The following is a 7,400-nucleotide window of genomic DNA, read 5'->3' on the forward strand; positions in this document are numbered from 1 at the left end:
GTGCTCCAGGCCTTTCACGATTACAGAAAAGGACTTGGTGCACAGGGCTGACAGGGGTGACCCTCCGTCTCAGGGTCCTGCTCCTGGCCTGGGGGCTCTTGGTGCCTCTCCACACTGCTCAGGGACTCCCGACCTCACATTCGAGGCTGAATAATTCTTCATGCATCTTGTGCACTCTAGGATGTCCAGAAGCATCCCTGGCCTCTACCCACTAGCTGCCAGAAGTAACCTCCCTCCCCGATTGTGACAACCAAAAATGTCTCCATGCAAATGCCCCCAGGTTGAGAACCACCGGTGACCAGGATGAGAGAGGGGTGACTTCAGCCCAGGAGGCTAGAGAGAGGCCTTTGGAACCCCCAAGCCTAGATGCAGGGAGGTCACACACACGGAAAGATGTCTGAGAGTGATGAATGAGAGGGAGTGTCCCTAGATCTGGCCAGTCATTGCCGGGTGGAAACGTGGTCCATCTTTGGCCAGATCTTGAAACTCTTCAAGAGAAACCAGAAATCCTGTCTTTTATGTGAAATCCCCTGATTTTAAATGTTGGCAGCTAATGTGAATTTTTTTTTAAGACATTGTGGGAAAAACAAAATATGTCTGTGAGCCAAGTGTGGGCTGCTGGCTGCCAGTCTTGCCAACCTTCCTGTAGACCAAGCTCCTGTTCTAGAAGCTTCAGGTGGCTCATGCCACCCCTGAGCCCTCAGGTCCCTACTCTCTCTGCCATGATTTGTGTCTTAGGTACCATGCACCAGCCCCACGCCAGGTCTCTGGACCACACAGACACTCCCTGCTGCCCACATTGGCCACTCCACCCCCTCCAAAGTCCAGCTTCAAGTAGTTGGAGGGTTCTAGATTCCTGAAGGTGAGAGAATATGGGAAGTACTCCAAAAAGGGACTCAAGAAGCCTGATGCTGGCACGGTTGTGCTGTGTGACCTTAGGCAATCACTCCCCACTCTCTGGGCTTCAGTTGCCTCCTGTCCAATGTTTGTAGAATGAAGAAAGAACAGGCAGGTTGAATGAATGCTCTGTTCTTGGGACTTGAATGAGCATTTCCCCTCGGCAGTGCAGAGCCCCAGCTGGCTTGCCCAGTGCCCAGAGGGCAGCTTTGTCCTCTCACTGACCTGGGCAGGGACAAGCTGGCTGTACCTCCCAGCTCGGGACCCTGCATCTCAGAGCAGAGAGTCTGGGTCGTCTCTCATGGGCTCTCTCCTCTGTGTGATTAGCTTATTGCTGCTGGAGGCTGCTCCAAGGGTAGAAACCCACCCTCCTGGCCTGGGCGGGGTCAGACGGTTGGCCCCTACTGGTGCTGATGGCAAAGGTCTGGTTAATGACAAGGGCCCCCTGCCAGAAGATACTCACAGCCACAGGACGGCTCAGGTGGGCGAGTCCACACCTGGCCTGTCTGTAATCCTAGGACAGTTTCCCAGCTGGCTCTGTGGCTGCGAGGAGCTTGGGCTATAGGCTGATAGGACGTCCTGTCCAGCCTCCTAACTGTATAGATGGCAGGGAGACCCAGGGAGGGAGAAGAGTCTGCCCAAGGTCACCCAGCCCATGGAGCAGACACCAACATCTCCTGCCCTGTCTGATCTGTCACATCGGGATCTCCCGGGAGTGGGCACTGGTGAGGTCTATGAGACAGACAGACGGACAGATGGACTCAGGATAAGCACTGACTTTGCCTGTCATTAACTATGACCTAAGACTAGTGGTTTAAACTCCATGTCTGGAGCACCCAAGCAGGTCACTTACATGAGTGAGGGAGCCAGGGGTTGAGACCATAGGGAGCGGTGGGGATGATGGGGTACGGGTTGTTACACTGTTACCATGTGGGGTGGAATATGGGTTCACTATTACCAAACTTCCTGATTTTTCCAAAGTAAAGCTAAATGTCTGAGGTTTTTGGTGTAAATTACCCTTGTTTTAAAATGTTGGCAATTCAGGGGCGCCTGGGTGGCATAGCAGTTAAGCGTCTGCCTTCGGCTCAGGGCGTGATCCCGGCGTTATGGGATCGAGCCCCACATCAGGCTCCTCTGCTAGGAGCCTGCTTCTTCCTCTCCCACTCCCCCTGCTTGTGTTCCCTCTCTCGTTGGCTCTCTTTCTGTCGAATAAATAAATAAAATCTTTAAAAAAAAATGTTGGCAATTCAGGACACCTGAGTGGCTCAGTCACTTAAGTGTCTGCCTTTGGCTCAGGTCAGGATCCCAGGGTCCTGGGATCAAGCCCCACGTCGGGCTCCCTGTTCATCAGGGAGCGCTTCTCCTTCTCCCTCTGCCTGCTGCTCCCCCTGCTTGTGCTCTCTCCCTCTCTCTCTGTCAAATAAATAAATAAAAATCTTTAAGATAAAATAAAATGTTGGCAACTGGTGTTTTAAATGTTTTTTTAATGGAGTGCTAGGAAAAGAAAATACATTCCTAGGCCACATTTGGCTCTAGGGCCACCAGTGCGCAGTCTCTGCTCCCTTCTCTTACCCTTGGCTTACTCTGCTTTAAAATGGGTATAATAACAGTATCCCTTTCTTGCAGGTAAGTTGCGGGATTAAATGCAACCATGCCTCTAGAGGGTTCTTCGTAACACGAGCCCTACAATGAATGGAACCTATTGCTATTTATCAGGACATGGGACTCTTTCCTTAGGGGAAATGGGAAGGGACTGGAGTGATGGAAGGGCATATTAAGTTTGGCACAAGGCAGCTGGGAAGCCCTGAGCTAGAACTCAGGAACTTTTCACAAATCCACAGAATTGATTATGCGCTTGCTGCGTGCCTGGCACTGTGGGCATATTTCAAGTTTAAGACCTGTCCTTGAATGTGCAGGGAGGGTGGGAAGAAGCCGATGCAGCAGCTCGTGGGCTTGTCCTTCACCCCAGGAACGCCTCTGAATCCCTCCACTGGGCCCCTCATCTGGGAGAAATGCTCCACTTTCAAAGCTCAGGTCTTTGAAAACAAAAAAGAATGCAGTTTCTTTCACAGTTAGCAAAACACATTTTTACTTGTTTGCTTTGTTGAGCAAGTTCAGGGGAAGATGCCAGTCCTTCCTATGTATCTGCCTCCTGAAACCAGTTCCAAAGATATTTAAAGGGCAGTTCTGGGAAAAAAAAAAAAGAATTTCGAACAGATTCTAATTAGTCCCATTGGGACTAGAGGCCATTGCAGATTTCTGCCCTGAGAACCTGAGACCAGGGCCTAAAGTTACTTCTTGATGTCCAGAGTGAAGAACATTCTGCGTTTCTCCCTGGGCTTGGCCCACACTGGAGAAGCTTGGGGCAAAGTCAGGCCCATTCCCGGCCTTGCTGGGGGCAACTTACGGCCACAGAAACCCCAGCTCTGCCCGTGTGGCGGTGATGGAGGCCGTGCGTGCTGTGCGTTCAGAGCTGGAGAAGCCAGGAGTTGCTGGGGCTGACGTGCCTGGGTTCTGGTGGGCGGGCAGGCAGGCGGACAGGCAGGTAAAGCAACCTCGGGCGTGTGCGGACAGGCCTCCTGGAGCCCAGGCAGGTGGCCTCCTGACAAGGGAGGGCCCTGGCGTTTGGAGTCTGGGTGCAGAAATCCATCAGGGTGGGGGAGGGGTGGTTATGTAACTGTGACGCCACAGTCACCGAGAAAGTGACCTTGCTATGCTCCACTGCCTCCTTCCTCCCCCCTCAGAAGGACGTGAACATGAAGATCTAGCAGCCCTTCCTCTGGGCACAGGGGTGGCCGTCAAGTTTATCACCGTCAGGGGCATCTGGAGGGCTGTTTAGACACAGACTATCAGGCCCCACCCTTGAGCTTGTGACTCGAGAGGGCGGGGTGGGGTAGAGAATTTGCATTTCTCATAAATGTGTGGGGATGGTGCTGATGCAGCCGGTCCAGGGGTCACACTTGGAGAATCACTGCTCTCCGACTGAGTGAAATCAGTCTGCCTGGGCCCCTGATTTGCTGTGCACACCTGGGCAAGTGTCTGAGCTTCTCTGGGCTTCAGTTTTTCTTAGAAGGAGAAGCCGGCTTTGTCTTTGAGCAACTACCCCTCAGTGTTGGGATGCCTAATTCCTCTTCTCTGGTAGCTAAGAGATCTTCACGTGAAGGGCCCGGTTCTTACCCCATGGTTCCAACTTGCTTTTAGCCACTGCAAGGCTAAGTCGTTCTAGGAGAGATGGACACTTTATATACACAATGGCATATTACATCAGCCATCAAAAAACGAAATCTTACCATTTGCAATGATATGGATGGAACTAGAGGGTATTATGCTAAGCAAAATAAGTCAATCAGAGAAAGACAATTATATGGTTCTACTCATACGTGGAATTTAAAAAACAAAACAGAGGATCATAGGGGAAGGGAGGGAAAAATAAAATAAGACGAAATCAGAGAGGGAGACAAACCATAAGAGACTCTTAACTATAGGAAACAAACTGAGGGTTGCCGGAGGGGAGGGGGGTGAGGGGGATGTGGTAACTGGGGGCTGGGCATTGAGGAGGGCACTTGATATAATGAGCACTGGGTGTTGTGTGCAACTGATGAATCACTAAACTCTACCTCTGAAACTAAGAATACACGATATGTTAATTAATTGAATTTAAATTAAAAAAAAAAAAACATGTAAGTAACAAGTACCTAGCAGAAGAGTTCCTGGCACAAAGACCGTAGTTCTTAGTAAACAGTACATGTTATTCTTATCTCAGGCACTGACTGGCCCATGGCCGTCTGTGTCTCTTGAGTCACACATAGGAAGTGGAGACACAGGGTCTGAAAATTCACTGTGGTAGACACCAGCCCCATTCCCAGGAGCCACCAACCCCTGTTTAAACTTGCTGTTGAACCGGTTGGAGGTGAAGTACTGCTAGTGGCCACCGGGGGCAGCAAAGGACCCACCCCACCCAGCTACCTTGTGGATCCTTCCCTGAGTCCTGTGTTTAGGAGGTGAGAAAGATCACTCTGTTCCCCACTCCCACCCCCCCACCCCGGCCCACAGGCAGGCATTTTCTGTAACTCTGACATGGGAGGCATTTCCCCAGATAACACCCCTCACTTCTGAGGGTTAGACTCCCAACCCCACATTTACTAGCCACATCACCTTGAATAAGTCCCTTTGTCTCCATAAACCTCAGTTTTCTCATCTGGGACATGAGATAGGGTGGTTTGGAGGGTTGAATGAGCTAGAAAGAGCAGTCCCGGGGCGAAGTGAGCGCTCAGCGGATAACACCTGTTGCCAAAGTAGCATGATGGCTACAAGCATGGAGTCTGCAGCCAGACTATATAAGCTTGAGCTCTGCTTGCAACACCCACTGGCTATGTGCCTTTGGATAAGTGACTTGCCTTCTCTGTGTCTGTCTTCTCATCTGTAAATGGGGATGATAATGATGTGTATAGTATACTTGTATCTCTCAGCGTTGCTGGGAGGGTTAAATGGATGTGTAAAGTTCCTAGAACAAACGAAGTAAGTGCTATGTCAATGTTTGCCAGTATTATTATAAGTCATGGTATTCTGACGTTATTGTTTTTATGCCAGATAAGCTGCAACATTTTAACTTCCTGCAGAAACCTCCTTCCTTGACGTGAACTCCCCAGAAAGGGGCTTAGGGGAGATGGGAGGAGATGTAGTCCCTGGATAAGGACTTTTCCCTTTTGTTGCAGTTGAGAATCTAGCTTGGGACCCGAGATAGTCCGATAGGCCGGACGTGGAGGCCAGCTGCACTCTGTTAAAATGCGTCAATGCCCGGCTTTGCCCGAGGACTGAGCTAAGCCTTGGCCTCCAGAGCAGGCCCTTTGGAAGCCCCCAGACGGGATCAGGATCTTTGCCAGGTCATTTGGGGCCCCGGGAAGATCGTCAAAGGGTACCAGTGAGCCCATGACAGGTGCACAAAAGTGTCCAGCCAGGAAGGCCTCACCAGGACAGATGGCAGGATGGATGTGGGGTAAAATCCTCTGTCCCCGTAGGGCAAAGGTCTAAATAGGTTTGGAGGAAAATCCCGTCTAATCCTCCGGCTGCACCTGTGCCCTCGAGTCCTACTGGGATGGCCAAGGGAAGACCAGCACTGTCCCTGCTGGTGGCCTTGGTCACAAAGGCATCCCAGGGCCTGCCAGAGGCCTTCCAAGTCACAAGGCTGCAGATCTCCATGGAGACAGCAGGTAGTGCCCGCCTGACTTGGAAGCAATGGGAACATCCCTCCAGCCTCCTCCGGCAATGTCCCCCAAGCCCAGTTTTCGAGGCTTTAACCCTGTGCCAGGCACTGTTCAGAGCTCTACATGTGCATTTTGTCATTGAAACCCCCCACCACAGCCCTCCGAGGTAGTAGCCGTGATCCTCCCCGTTTTACAGATGAAGAACTTGAGGCTTCCAGAGGCAAAATCGTTTGTCTGAGATCATAGACTAGCGTGTGCCAGAGCCAACATTCAAGTCCTGTGCCCCTAGCCTCTTGCAGTGCGGAGCCTCCAATATGGCCCCCAGTGATGCCTGCTTCCCGGTATTCTTGCCTTCCTATAACCCCTCCCATCGAGGGAGGGTAGGACCTAATGATTCACTTCTGATGAACGAGGAAAGGGTGATGGATGTCATTTCCAAGAGTAGGTTACAAAGAGACTGTGGCGTCCATCTTGCACACACCCTGTCCAGCTCCTTCTCGGAGCCCTGTTGGTGAAGCAAGCCGCCATTTTGTGAGTAGATCTATAGCTCTCTCGTGGCGAGGAACTGAGGGCAGCCTCCAGCCAGCAGCCAACGGGGAGCTGAGGATTTCAGTCCAATAGCCCACGAGGAACTGAATCTTGCCAGAGCCACGTAAGTGAGCTTGGAAGTAGATCTTTCCCAAAGAGAGCCTTGAGTTGACTGTAACCCCAACGGATACCTCGATGGCAACCTGTTGGAAACCTTGAGCCGTAAGCCCCCAGCCACACCTGGATTCCTGACCCACAGAAACCGAGAGATAATAAACGCTGGGCCTTCTAAGCTGCTAAGTTTTGGGGCTGATTGGTTATGCAGCAATAGATAACGAATACACTTGCTGTCACTGCGAGTGACACACACAAAACATATGCACACAGCTGACCGTAAGAAGGACAGAAAGACCAGTTCAACCATAGTGGGCAGAACTGGCAAAGTGCTTTCACCTCCACTAACCCAGCCCTTCATTTGGCCTTTACCAGTGAGGCGCTTAGACTGAAAGGCCCTTTTCCACAGTCACACACAAGCTAGTGGGGACCTGGCATTGCTACAGTGGTCTCCAGACTCCCGGCAAGTGTTGCCAGGAGCTCCCGAAGGTGTTACAGACGAAACTGTGCGGATTCCTAGGAATCTAGACTTGCTCCTTTGCCTCAGTTTCAGGTGTTTGGAGAGCCTACAGTCATGTTGGCTGGAAGATCTTAGTAAAATCTCTTCTACAAACATGGAAAGCGTAGCCAAGAAAAAAAGAATACCTGAAAAATTCC

This window comes from Ursus maritimus, unplaced genomic scaffold, assembly GCF_017311325.1.
Source record: "Ursus maritimus isolate PB19 unplaced genomic scaffold, ASM1731132v1 scaffold_32, whole genome shotgun sequence".
Lineage (NCBI taxonomy): Eukaryota > Metazoa > Chordata > Mammalia > Carnivora > Ursidae > Ursus > Ursus maritimus.